Source organism: Cavia porcellus, unplaced genomic scaffold (assembly GCF_034190915.1).
Source record: "Cavia porcellus strain 051 isolate PalLab524CR breed Dunkin Hartley unplaced genomic scaffold, mCavPor4.1 scaffold_12, whole genome shotgun sequence".
Taxonomy (NCBI): Eukaryota; Metazoa; Chordata; class Mammalia; order Rodentia; family Caviidae; genus Cavia; species Cavia porcellus.
Genome location: NW_026947495.1, coordinates 51,382,190 through 51,397,151, shown reverse-complemented (window position 1 = coordinate 51,397,151; position 14,962 = coordinate 51,382,190). Strand labels below are relative to the sequence as shown.

Below are 14,962 nucleotides of genomic sequence, written 5' to 3'. Positions count from 1 at the left end.
ATCCTTTTTAATATAAGGTTGGCTAGGAGCTTTTCAATTTTATTTATTCTTTCAGAGAACCAACTTTTTGATTCATTGATTCTTTGTATTATTTTCTTAGTCTCTGTTGCATTTATTTCTGCTCTGATCTTTATAATTTCTTCCCTTCTTTTGGCTTTTGGCTTGACTTGCTCTTCTTTTTCTAGATGTTCGAAGTGTAGCATCAGGTTGTTTAATTTGTTTGTTCTGTTTTCCTGATGTGGGAATTCACTGCTATAAATTTTCCTCTGAGGACTGCTTTCATTGCATCCGACAGATTCTGCTAAGTTGTATTTTCATTTTCATTTGCTTATGGATATTGTTTAATTTCTTCTTTAATTTCCTCTGTGACCCACTGATTGCTCAGGAGTGTAGTTTTCAATTTCCATGTGTTTGTGGGATTTTGCAGTTTCTTCTGTTATTATTTTCCAGTTTCATGGTGCTATGACCTGATAACATGCATGGATAATTTCATTTCTTTTGCTTTTACTTAAGCATGTTCTGTGGGCTAGTATATGGTCTATTTTAGAGAATGTTCCGTGTGCTGCTGAGAAGACGTATATTATGATGTTGGGTGGAATACTCTATACATCTACCAAGCCCATTTGTTCACAGGTGTGACTCCGTTCTGTTAGTTCTTTGCTGATTTTCTGTCTAGTTCATCTGTCCCTTTGGGTCAATAGCATGTTAAGGTCTCCTGTTATAATTGTGGTATTGCTTATTTGATTTTGCATTTCTGTTAATATTTGTTTTTTTATAGCTGTGTGCTCCTGAATTTGACACATATATATTTAAGATAGTTATCTCTTCCTGTTGAAGTTTTCCCCTAACTAGAATGTAATGATCTTCTTTGTCTCTGTGGATCATTCTTGGTTTGAAGTTCACATTGTCTGCAAACAGAATAGCTAATCCTGCTTTCTTTTAAAATCTTGTTTCATGGAGTACTGTTTTCCATCTTTTGACTTTCAGACTAACCTTTTGGGTTAGATGCGTTTTTTGTATACAACGTGTGGGTGGATGTTGTTTCTTGATCCAGTCTGTTTTTTAAATTGATAAATTGAGTCCATTTACGTTAATGGTTATAACTGATATATATATATATATATATATATATATATATATATATATATATGTTTACTTTTGACATGTTATCTTTCTGTTTTGATTTTTTTACCTTGCCACTCTGTTTAACTGTTTGCCTTACTTAGTGTTTTTTTTGTTTGTTTGTTTGTTTGTTTGTTTGTTTTCCTATGTCTATCTAGAATGTCTTTCAGTATTCTTTGCAGGGTTGGTTTGGTGGTCATGAAGTTCTTCAGCTGTTCTTTGTTATGGAAGCATCTTATTTCTCCATCCATTTTGAAGGACAGTTTTGCAGGGTACATCAGTCTGTGTTATAAGTCATTTTCCTTTAAGATTTGAACTACTTCACTCCATACTCTTTTTCACTTCATTGTTTGTGTTGAGAAGTCTGCTGTGATTCTGATAGGCTTCTTTTTATAGATGATCTGTCTCTTCTCTCTAACAGCTTTTAATATTTTGTTCCAATATTGGATTTCTGAGATGTTGATTATTATATGTCTAGGTGTTTTTTATTTTGGTTATAGTTATTTGGAGTTCTATATGCTTCACTGATCTGTATGTCAGTTTCCATTCTCATGTTTGGGAAATTTCCAGCTATTATTTCTGTAAATAGCCTCTTAATATCATTTGTGTTGTCACCTTCTTTTTCATTTATACTTATCAATCCTATGCTGTTTTTCTTTTTATCATCTTACAGCTGTTGTTGAATTGCTATTTCCTTGTTATTTTTAAAAGATCTTTCCTTTCCTGTTCACTAGCTGCAATCTTGTCTTCACGGTCTGAAATTCTATCTTCACTTTCATGGAATCCATTTTGCCAACTTTCTATGGAGTGTTTCATTTCCTGTATATCTCTTTGAATCTGCATCATGCCGTCTGTTTGTTTCTTATATTGTTCATTCAGGGTTTCCATATTTTTGCATTGTTCCTCTAATTTTTTAATTATGTCTTCTCTAGATGTGTTCAGCATTTCTTTCATTACGTCTATCATTTCTTTTACCTGGGAGATTATTTCTGATCTTTATAGCTCCCCAGAGTTTTTGTTTTATTTCTGTTGTTATCATTTCAGGAATTCCAGATATATGGTTTACATTTTCTTCTGGGTCCAATCTCTTAGGCTTATTTGGGTTTGGGTGAAAGTTTGAAATTGCATTTTGCTCTTTCATTTTGTCATTTTCCTATATTTCCAGGTTTTGAGTGATGTTCCAAAATTTTGCTCTTGAACTGGATGTCATCTGGCCCATTTTTGGCTCCCAGGGCAGACTGCAGGCAACTGCTAGTTGCTTGGAGGTCACTGGGTGTGGCCCACATAGGCCCACAGGGACCTTCTGTGCATCCTCTGATGATTTGGGATGCTAGGCATGGTCATACCGCCTGAGAGCAAGGCTCCAAACCTTCCCCCATGTGCTGGGAATCAACTTGTGCATGCTTTGTTCCTGGGACTGAATTGAGGCCCCTGCTAGCCACTAGGAGGTTGCTAGACTTGGCCCAGTTAGGCTCACAGGGACTTTCCATGAGTCCTCTAGTGATTTGGGACACTGGGTGAGGTCTTTCCACCTGGGAGCAATGTCCCCTGTGCACTGGAATTCAACTCATGCACCTTTGGCTCCCGGGACTCAATTCAGGCCCCTGATAGCTGCTTGGAGGTCCCTGGGTGTGGCCCAGTTAGGTCGGCTGGGACCTCCTGTGCATCCTCTGGTGATCTGGGAGGCTGGGCATGGTCTTACCAGCTGGGAGCAACATTCCAAAGCTTCCTTGTGTGCTGGGATTCAACTCATGCATGTTTGGCTCCCAGCACTGAATTCAGGCCCCTGCTAGCTGCCAAAAGTTAAATAAGACAGGTTATATAATTATTGAGTTAGAATGTATGAACTTTAGGAAAAAATCATCTCACATTTCTGTAGTAGGGAGGGTGTTGGAATCAACCTCATGCTTGTTCAGCAGCAGGTGTTGTGCTGCTGAGCTATATGGCCTGCCTGAATTTCTTCTTATGAAGACTTTTTGTTTTGAATGAGCACAGACCTAGGTTGTTAAGTTGAAATCTTCATAAACTGCATGTTTATGTTGCTTGTCATGGTACATAAAAAATGGTCACTTGATGAAATTTGCACTGATATGATTGTCAGGTGGATTTTTTCACATTTATAGTATTTATTTGTTTCTGTATTTGTTACTCTTATTTTTGTCTTTTTTCTAATCAATGAAGTAGAATTTAAAATTTAAAATACTGAATTGATAAAAGAATTTAAACGATAATATCACACAGCACTTGAATAAAAACTTAAAATTAATCAGTTTTTCATTTTGTTAGTTAAATCAGTAAAGATTTTAATTAACAATATATTTTTAATTTTTTTTTTTTTTTTTGGTCTTTTTCCTTTTTATTGGTACCAGGGATCGAACTCACGACTGCCTGCTTGCAAGGCAGGCGCTTCTGCCGCTGAGCTAAATCCACAGCCCCTTTAACAATATATTTTAAACTCAATTTCAGTTTTTCTTTTTTTAAGCTAGACTTTTACATTTGAATCTCTAATTCAGATTTCTCTCTGAAGATTTATGTATTGCCACAGTTGTTTTTTGTTTTTGTTTTTGTTTTAACTTTTTCATGTTTTCTTGCTCCCAGCACACATGTACAAATTTAGTTGCAGCTGGAAAGATCAGAAGAATCAGAAATTTGTGAGCCAAAGATATGAAACTGTAGCAGTAGAATACTAAAGGAAATTAGTTTAAATACAAAAGATCTTCCAATATGTAGTAAAAATCTATCTTGAACAAAATGTAACCTTTCTATCACAACTGAAATAAAGAAAAGAAACATGCTATGCAAGAAATTATCTTATAAGGCATACATCCTGTTTATGTAGAAGATGCTAGCAAAAAATTACAAAGCATTTTGCTACATTAGAATGCAAGTTATTTCTATTAGTACATATTTATAGTACCTGCATTTTGCAATCAACTTGGGAAATGAGTACATAACTCTACATTATATTTTCCTGGTATATTCTTTTCCTACAAATGTTTAACATTTGTATTGTTTTATGACTGAGTAATATAACATTATATAAGAATACCACATTTTCTTTATCCAACCATCTGTTGATAGCTATACAGGTTGCTTCCATAGTTATTATGAAGTGTGCTGCTATAAACATTGATTTGCATGTATTGTTACAGTATGGTATCTTTAGCTTTTTGGAAACGAAACCTAGAAGAGGGCTACTTAGGTGATATAGGATTTCTAATTTTAGTTCTTCGACGAATTTCCAAATTAGTTTCCATATGATTGTACTAGTTTATATTCCCACTAAGATTGCAAGAAGATTATTTTATCACTGGAGGTGCCTTAACATTTTTTTCTCTTTTAATTTTTGGTGATTGCCATTCTTTCTGGTATAAGATGAAATCTTAGTATTGTTTTCATTTGTATTTCTCTAATGACCAAGGATGTTGAATTTTTTTTTCATGTATTTGTTAGCCAGTTGCATATCTTTTTCTGAGAAATATCTGTTCACTTCACTTACCCATTTGTTGATTGGGTCTTTTGTTTCAGCTTGTTGACGGTTTGAGTTCTTTATATCTTCTATGTATTAGTCTATTGTCTGAAGAATAGATGGTAGTTTTTCCTCATTCTCTAGTTTTTCTCTTCACTCTACTAATTATGTGCAGAAGCTTTTTAATTCTATTTAATCCTGTTTGTTGGTTCTTGCTACTTTTGTGCAACTATAATGTTGGCTAGTGGTTTGTCATAATTATCTTTATTAAATTCAGATGTCTATTTTTTCAGAGTTTTTATCTGAAGGGGTCATGTCAAATGTCTTTTTGGCATCTATTTTGATATGTTCATGTGCATTTTGATCTTGCTTATATTTATGAGGTGAATTACAATTGTAGATTTACATATGTTGAACCATCCTTGTATCTCTAGCATCTACTTAGTCATCATACACAATCTTTTTGAAGATGAGCTGTATTCTGTTCACTAATGTCTTGTTGAGGATTCTTACATCTATGATCAGTAAACAGATTGGCCTGTAGTTTTCTTTTTAGTTGGGTCTTTATTCAGTTTTGGAATTAGAGTAATGCTGACTTTCATAATGTATTTGGAAGCACCCTATCCCTTTCAGTTTCTTTGAGGAGTTCTAAGAGTATAAGTGATACAACATTCTTAAATGCTTTTTGTAACTCAAACAATGAAGCCACCAGGTCCTGGACTTTTGTTTGCTGGTATATTCTTTACTGCTACCTCAATTGGATTGCTCATTTAATTGCTCGGTATCTTTGCATCTTCTTATGTTAACTTTGGTTTGAGTCCAGTAATGTTCTTCAAAGTTTTTCAATTTATTGGAATACAATGTATCATAGAGTTACTATCTTCTGAAATTTGACAGTCTGTTTTTTTATTTTGCATTATTTGTTTATAACTGCCTCAATGTCTCTTCCCTATTCCTTTTGATAAATGTAGCTAAGATTTTATCTATTTTGTTTATTCTTTAGGGAAATAAAGTCTTGATTCACTGTTCCTTTGTATTTTAGCTTCTTTCTTTTCCCTCTGGGGATCGAACTCACCTTGCACTTGCCAGGCAGGCATTTATGCTAAGATTCACCATTATGACTGTGTTAGCATTTAGTTGATATTTTAAGTTGATCAGTATTTGTATTATGAAGATATGTGCTCTAGCACTTGATGCACAAATATTTAGAAGCATTGTCTCTTCTTATCAGATTGTCCCCTAATCTGGTACGTAGTGACCATCTTTGTCTCTCTTAATCAATTGTAGCTTGAAGTTTACCGTGTCTGAGATTAAAACTCCTTCCTCTGCATGTTTTGGTAGCTCAGGTGCAGAAATACTACTTTTTGTTTGCTTGGGGTTTTTGTCTTTTGATTTTTAGTTCATAAATATCTTTTGGGAGTAGATGAATGTAACAGACAGATGAATTCTGTTTTTTATCCAGTCTACCAATATATGTCTTTTAATTGCAAGTTGAGATCACTACCATAGAGAGATCTTACTGAGATATATGGTTTACTCATTGAAGCCATTTACTTTGGTGAGTCTTTAAGGATTTTTGTTTATTTGTTTGCTTGTTTTCTTCCTGTCATTTTTTATTATTATTTATTTATTTATTTATTGACCTTGCTTGATCTTTTCATTTCATCTGAGATTTTAGCGTTATGGTTTTCCTCATTACTATGTAGGACATGCTTGAGTATTTTTTGGAGAATTGGTGTAATAGTCATGTGTCTCTTGGGCTGGTGTTTTTAGTGAAATGTCCTTATTTCTCTGTTGATTTTGAAGGACAGTTTGCTGGGTATAATAATTTGGGTTTAAAGTCATTTTATCTTCATGCTTGAAATACTTCAATCCAAGATCTTCTGACCTTTAAGTTTTGTATTGTGAAAACTTCTTTAATTCTAATGGACTTAGCATTATATGTGATTTTATGCTTTTCTCTGACTGCTTTAAAAATTATTTTTTGTTTTTGTTACCTACCTAACAGATATCAATAAGGATGTCTTGTGGGGCTTCTTTTTTAATCACAGATTTTTGAGGTTCTGTTAGGCACCATCCTCAATAGTATGTTGAACTCTTTTCCCATATTTGGGAAATTTTTTGCTATGATTCTGATTAATGGATTAGTAATTCCATCTGTGTTATCTTTGACTTTGTCTCTAAATCCAGTTAGTTTTATTTTGTTCCATTTAGTGTCCTCTAGTAGCTTCTGGATGGTCTTTTCTCATTCTCTTATATTTTTTGTATGTGTTTTCTTGAATATTTCTTCATAATTTACTCTTGGGTCCTCAATCTCAGACATTGTGTCCTCACATTGGTCATTTCTGCAACTTACGAATTTTATGAAGTTTCAGCTTTTGCTTCAGGTATTTCTTTCTGATATCTAAATATTATGTGAATTTTTCATTCATGTTTTAAAAAGTTTGTTTGACTCTCAAATTTTTATTTATTTTCCTCATATCCACTTTGGATAGTCCAAGTGACATTTCCATGAAATTTCATTCATTTCTTCTCCTTTTTTTTTTTTTTTTTTTTTTTTTTTTTTTTTAAATCGGTACCGGGGATCAAACTCATGACTGCTTTTGCAAGGCAGGTGCTTATGCCACTGAGCTAAATCCCCAGCCCCATCTACTCATAACTCATTTAGTTTTTCATATTTTCTATAAGCTTTACATAGAATTTCAATACCTGATATTTGCTTTCCCCTCCATTTGTGCCCCCTTGATTTGTCTTAGGAAAGTTGGGTGATCTTGGATTTCTTCTATTTCCTTGTTTTCCCACATTCTTGGGTGTATGCAGGTATATTTGGTTTTTATAATTTATTAGCCTCAGGATGGGTATTGAGAGGAAACTGTCTCTCATCCACAACTATGTTTGCTTGGCTATAGTAGTAAATTCAGTGGTATCAAATGTCAACTGATATTTACAAATTCAAACAAACATTCATGAACATCCCTTAACCAAACTAAGAAGACTATGATTTTAATGAAGACAATTACACAGTCCATATATTAGGCTACAGTACTTGAGAACTGGCTGGGTGTGGAGTGCTTGGTGTGCTGTTCTTGCAATCCTGTTTGGCTCATTGTGCAGGTGCTGGTGTCAGCCGGGCACAAGGCACTCTTTTGGTTATTCCCAGGACCAATAGAGTAAACTTTAGATAATTATCCACAGTTTTATTTATATCTCTAAGCTAAAAGGGAAACTCAGATATTATGGAGGCATATCCTCATTAAATTTCCAGATATCCATTAGAAACAAAAATGAATTTTAAAACAGTCAGTGAAAAACAGAAAAATCCCATTAAAGATAAATCCATTAGAATTAAAGCAGATTTCATAAACCTCACAAACCTTAAAGGTCAGAAGAGCTTGGAATGAAGTATTTCAAACACTTTCCAATAACTGAGAGATAATACTCATCAACTGCAACCTAAGGCACAATTTTATTTTTCACATGGCTTCAGTGGGTTTGGTTTATGTTTGTTTGGCTACAAAGCAGAAACTACATGGCAGAACAGGAAGGCAGAGAAAATCTTATCACTGTATGGTGGCTAGAAATCCATTAGAAGTAAAGCAGATTTCAAAAACCTTAAAGGTCAGAAGAACTTGGAATGAAGTATTTCAAGCACTTTCCCATCACTTAGAGATAATACTCAACAACTGCATCTTAAGACACAATTTTATTTTTTCACATGGCTTCAGTGGGTTTATGGTTGTTTGGCTACAAGGCAGTTCACATGGCAGAACAGGAAGGCAGAGGAAATCTTATCACTGTGTGGTGGCTAGAAAAAAATAGTAACAGGAGGAGGTGGGAAAAGAATACAGCCTTTCAGTTTATGGTCCCAGGGACCCAACTGCAAAGAGGCCAGACCTTCTAACAGTACATTTAGCTACTGAATTCATCAATGGATGAATCCACTGATAAATACAGTGTCCACTATTATCTATTTACCTCTGAGGGGTATTTTCAATCTAAACCATAACATTCTGTCACAATGCCTAAAAGACTCATGGGCATCTAATTGTTCAAAATGCATTTAGTCCATCTCTAAGGGAGGCCAACACCTTACCTTTTGTGGTACTACTCAGAAATCCATGTTCAAAGTCAACTCTGGCACTCAAGGCAAGCTCTGAGCTGTGAGTACCTGTAAGAATGAAAAACAAAATAACCCCCACCAAAAAATGTTAAACATGGCCAACATATAAAGGCACAGGATAAATATTTCTTTTCAAACGGGAGAAATAAGAGAATAGAATATTATTGAGCCAAAGCAAGAACAAAGTCCAGCAGGTTAAACATTAAGCCACATAGCCCTAGCACCCCATGTAAATTCTGGGGAGAAGTAAGCTTAAAATATATAATGGTTTATACATAAATGCTTTTTTACTGTAGATCTGCAGGCAGCCAGTAGTATTTATGCCACAGCCTGAACACTGGGCTGCCTTGAAATGTTCTCTACCAGCCTATTTAGTCTACCACCTATAATCTCAATTTCTTACAAAAACTTCCAACATAGATAAAATGAAGACAAATTTTCTGCTAGAACATAATCCACATAGCCTCTATTCCAAATACCATAAAGTCATAATTTCCAATTGAAACCTCCTGAATCTAGGCTTCACTCTCATTTCCTATTAGCAGTCAGATCTTCTGAGCTCTGATTGCCAGCTTCGGGCAAGTCTGGTTAACAATCACATTCTTGCACTTCTCAAACCTGCTCCAAATACTTCCTAAACTTCTCCTGTAAAAGTAATTCCAAGGGCTTCTAAGTCACATAATTAGGTACAGTCAATAATGTCTCGACTTCTTTAGTAACAGAATCTGTATTAGTCACTTTCTCATTACTGAGACAAAATATCAATCAACTGCAACTTATAGGAGAAGAGATTTATCTTGGTTGTCAGTGTCAATGGGTTAAATCCATGCTTAGCCAGCTTCCATGGAAGAAATTGCATGACAGAACAGCACACAGAGGAGAGCTGCTTACCACTTGGAAAACAAGAAACAGAAGGTGAAGGATGTATGAGGAACAAAAATATATCCTTCCAGCCAATCTCCAACCAGGACTTACCTCCCCAAACTGTATTCAGCTAGTGAATTCATGACTGTATTAATTCACTAATGAGTTTAGTACCACCATGATCCAATCAGCTTGCAGAAATGAGACTTTTGTAGGACATTCTAAATCTAAACAATTACATATAAATTGTGGAGAAGTTCTAGTTGCCTTTTCAAGAATCGATTTTAATACTAAGGAAAGAAAATTGTGAAGTGCAGGAAAAATAAAGGTGCACATTTTCAAAGGGAAAGCGTCAGCACTGAAAAACAATTTTAAATATCCACAATGTCTGTTTATATCTGGAATATTCTCCATCAAGGAAATAAATGGTAGTTGTGGCATTCATATGAAAAAGGAATTTAATTGTTCTATATATCACCTTCAAGGCATCTAAAAAACAGAACAAGAAAAATGTGAAAACTTTTTATTCTTCCAGATATTTGAAAATAAAAATGCATTGTACAGTCCTTTCACAAAGATTTCTACTAGTAACTCTCTGAACCACTAGATATTTCCGCTCACTGGACCATTATAAGTATGGTAACAATTTAAACAAGAATCTTAATCAGATTTAGCATACCTTTTCTGAAATGATTTATCTTGTCATAGCTTCAGAGCAGGCTAAATTGAAAAACAAAATTAATCTGCCTCTAAAAGATGAAGTTCAGTCTATTATGTAGTCTGTGACAAAGACAAATGCTGCTAGAGTGTTGATTCCATGTTCATCCCAGGAGACCTAGTAGCAATTCAGGTGTTGCAAAAACCTGTGCTGGGTTTTATTCATTTCAGCCAAACAAGGCAATGAAAGACTGGCATGTTTCCATACTCCCCTAATCTCCCCTAATAAAACATCAGGTAGGCATTTTTTTTAAAAAATTCTCACTCTAGTCTCATCAAATGTGATATTTTTCTAAATTTGGGGATGAAAAAGAACTTGATCATAAGTAATAACAGTGGTACATTGTAACAAATGGATATTTATGGAAAATTTATAGAAAATTAATAAGCATGTTATTTTGCCATATGCTCTATTACTTTTAAAATAAAGATAGATGAAACACATTTTAGAGGTTCAATAGGACACAGCTTTGCACGCTATTCCTGAAACCAGTTGTCAATATATAAAATTAAAAAGAGCAGGTTTTGTCTGCTTTAAAGGGGATTTTTCTTGTTTTTCAGTTCAATGTGATTATTTTTAATTTTTTTTTCTTAAGGCCAAGTGAGATATTAGCATGGAAACAGGGAGCAGAGGATGGATATGAAAGATACAAAAAAAAAAAAATCAAAAACCAAAAAGATTTTAAGTGGTGCAAAAGCGAAGAAGAGAAAAGTTTCCAAAATAACTCATTTATTTCTGCCTTTAATCACCAGGGAGCTAAAAGCATTTTCACCAGCACATTGAGAACCATCCTCAGTGAGTTTTTTGTTTGGTTGTTTCTTTAATACATTTCTTCTTTAAATTGTTCAAGCTGAGTTTGAATTTCCTGATTCTCTTGCCTCAGCTTTCCACAGACCTGAAGTTACCGATGATGACACCACACCCACCTGGGCTTTTATTCTTTTTTGCGGGGAGTAAGTATGAATTTTTTTTTTTTTTGCTTTTTAAAATTTTATTTAAAGAAAGACTAAACCAAACAGAAAATGGATAGAAACAATACATACGTTCAGAGAAAAAATAAACAGTAAGAAATCACTAGTTGATGTTTACATACTGTCCTTTTACAAATACTTGTTCAAGAATCAAAAGTAGAGCATATAAAGTGGGGATTCAAACAGTGAGATTTCAAACAGTTCTGTTCAACTATCCAACGAAAACTTAGAAATATGGTTGTCAATCCTATACACTTAAACATACATACAGTTATCCATATCTTCAATTATGTTGAGACTGAACCATCCCAAGCAGTCTAATATCACTCTAAACAAAGAATAATACTATTGGTCGGTTTCACATTATGACACGCCAGGATCAGCACTGGGTACTTTAGTGTCATTTTTTCTTCAAAGTATCTGTTCATTTCATCATGTATCATAAGATCAGTTTTCATAAACTGTTTATAGGTTCTACATATGCATGAGTCTTAACATGTATTTCTATCCTTTTTATATTAGAGGGAGAAACAAAACAAAGCAAGACAAAACAAAACATATACCTATAAACACATGAAATGAAAAAGACATATAAGATCATTGTACAACTAGTTCTACCATAGTTCCTGTGTTGTCTCTTATTATCTTCAATAGAATTGGCAATATCATCAGACATAGTATAATTGAATATATCAGTACATAACAGTATTGATAAAAACAGAACTTTGTATATAGTATAAAGCTTCAAAAGCAGGCAGTTATCAAACCAGAATGTGTATCGTAGAGTCTTGTCATCTTCAGTGTAGTTGCCTATACTCTCAGACTTGATACTATGAAACATATCAGTTTTGAATAAAATCTGTCAATTCCAAACAGCAATGAAACAAATCAGATTTAACTAAGATCAGTCATGATAAAACAGTGTAAGTCATACAGGGCTCCAGAGTAAGATAATAGGAAATTAAAGATGATTATTGTGCTATGTCCTGATGTTTTGGGGATAGCTGTCTGTGTCCTCAAATCTAATGCAAGTAAACAAACTGTGACAGAATAAAATCTATCAAAAAAGAAGAATAATATCTATCTAAGCCGAGTGGTACAAGTAATGTGGGTTTTAAATCTTGATACACTATTAACAATATCTTCTGCCATCTTTTTTAAGACTCTCTCTCCCTTTTCACTTCCCCAGGGTACACTGTACAGTTTTGGGTTTGACCAAGACATTTGGTTTTAAATTTGGGGGGGGGGGGGAGGCAACCTCTATTTACCTAAGTGGTTCCGAACCTTCTCTCTCCTGGACTTGATCTCTAATTGTACTCCTTTACCTATTAAAGCCTGTTTTTCCCACCTATCCACAAATACTGGTCTAGTTGCCCCCTATTACTCTCTGGTCCTGTCACATAGAGCATTGTTTTCTCATACTTGATTTTCAGTCCACGTACTCTCTTTCATGTTAGTAATATTTCCTATAAATAGCATCTCAGTGGACTCTGCCTCCTGATCTACTTCACATGTGGTTCTTTTTTTTTTTAATTTAGTGTATCAAGGCCATCTATATTATAGATTATAACCAACCTTCTCTGCCTCATTTATGTATTGCTCTTTTTTTGCCATCAAATGTCTGCTTATCTTCCTTCTGTTTTCTGCTCCATTCATTGAGGCTTCTCTGCCACTGTTCCTGGAATCCTAATACTTTTCTCTCTCTCTAGAATGCCCTGCAGTATTCTTTGTAGAGTTGGATTGGTGGTTGCAAATTTCCCAAGTTCCTCTTTGTCTTGGAAGCATCTTGTTTCTCCATTAATTTCTAGAGACAGTTTGTCAGGGTATATCAATCTAGATTGGAGGTTATTTTCTTTCAGGGCTTGGAATATTTCACTTCAGGATCTTCTTGACTTGATGGCTTTTTGTCGAGAAGTCTGCCATGATTCTGATGGGCCTTCCTCTATAGGTTATCTGTTTCTTGTCTCTAACAGCTTTTAATACTCTGTTCTTATATTGAATTTCTGGGATCTTGATTATTATATGCCTGGGGGTAGCTCTGTTTTGGTTGTAGGTGGCTGGAGTCCTGTATGCCTCATATATCAGAATATCATTTCCTTTTCCTTTGTTTGGGAAGTTTTCCTAATTATTTTTGTGAATAACATTTGTAGTTCCTTTTTTTTTTTTGTATCCATGCTTCTTCATTCACATTCTTTATCCTCAAATTGTAGATCCTCTTGTTGTCTTCTAGCCTTTGTATCATTACTGCTTGTTTCCTTGTTATTTTTTTAAAAAAATTTCCTTTCATAATCCCTCACTGCAAAACTTTCCTCCAGTTTGGATAATCTATCCTTAGTTTCTTTCAAGCAGATTTGCCATCTTTCCATATAATTTTTAATTTCCTAGTAATCTCTTTGAATCTGCTTCATGTATTCTATATTTTCTTTATGTTCTTCATCAAATGGTTCTCTCCTTTGTTTGAGTTCTCCCTTCTTCCATCTGTGTCTATTTGAGAGGTGCTTAGCATCTCTTTTATTAATCTGCTCATATCTTGCTTTAGTTGGCTAAATATTTCACTTTTGAACTCATCTATGGGGTCCTGAAGATATCTCTTATGTCCACTGGTGCCCTGTCTGATATTGCATGTTTGGTGTTCTCATTCTCTTTTGTATTTACCTGTCCTGGGTCAATGTTCTCAGATTAGGGACCTGGGAACTTTTTCTTGTTGCTTGCTCTTCCCATCTTTTTTGTTTCTTCCAGGAGGCCCCAGTTTCTTTCTTTTGTTGGTTACTATTCTTCTGAAGCAAGCTGTCTAGGTGACTCTTCCTACTGCAGTGTGCTAGTGAGTTGCAGACAGAGGCAGTGTATGCTGGCCCCTCATCTTCAGATCAGTCAAGCTGTTGAGGCCTGCACTGTATTACTATGCACCACCTCTCCTCCGGATCAGTCAAACTTTTGAGGCTTTACTGAGTTAGTGTGGTTAATGTGCTCTGCCACAATAGGGAATTGATTTTGGATAACCTATTGGTTCTCAGCCAGGTCAAGTGACCCAGGCCTAGCTCACTCCACCAATCTCGTTCAGGAAGGGAACAACTGACGGAAGTCATTGCCCCCCACCCTTGTACTTGCCAGGCCTGCCAGGTCCAAGAATGTTGTCTGCCAAAGCTCCTTTTCTGTGGAATGGCTCCACTCCCATCACTCACCACAGGTAGATGCAGACACCCTGCCAACTCAACTCTCCATTCAGCTGGCCAACCCCTGATCTCAGTAACACTGCACCTCCAGTGAGTCAAAGGCTCAGTAAGTCACCCACTGCAGCAGGAGCACTGAACCTGTTCCAATAATAGCACCAGGATTGTATGTTTGATTGACTCTTCTCTCCTTACTTTCTTCTTGGGATGAGAGAATTCATCTCCCACTGTTCAGGGCTCCCCACATTGTATTATGTTGAATTCTAAGTTGATTATCTCAGGGAGCTCTGTAGCCAGCTATTATCTATCTGCCACTTTGCTCTGCCCCTCTTCATCTCCCTCTGGCTTGACTGCTGGTATTCCACATGTCCTGGGTTTTTATTCTTAAAGTGTAAACTTTGATTACCATATATGATAAATGAAAGTAATACTGCAATGTGTGTGTGTGTATATATATATATATATATATATATATGTATGCATATATATTTAAAATATATAAAATACATTAAATATTTATACTAATTA

At 35.1% G+C, this 14,962-nt stretch overlaps 1 protein-coding gene across 6 annotated transcripts in view; it reads left to right on the top strand.

The window, feature by feature from the left end:
* Positions 1 to 14,962, top strand: part of Kcnh7 (potassium voltage-gated channel subfamily H member 7) — a 444,168-nt gene that overhangs the window by 210,603 nt on the left and 218,603 nt on the right. The window lies entirely within an intron of this gene.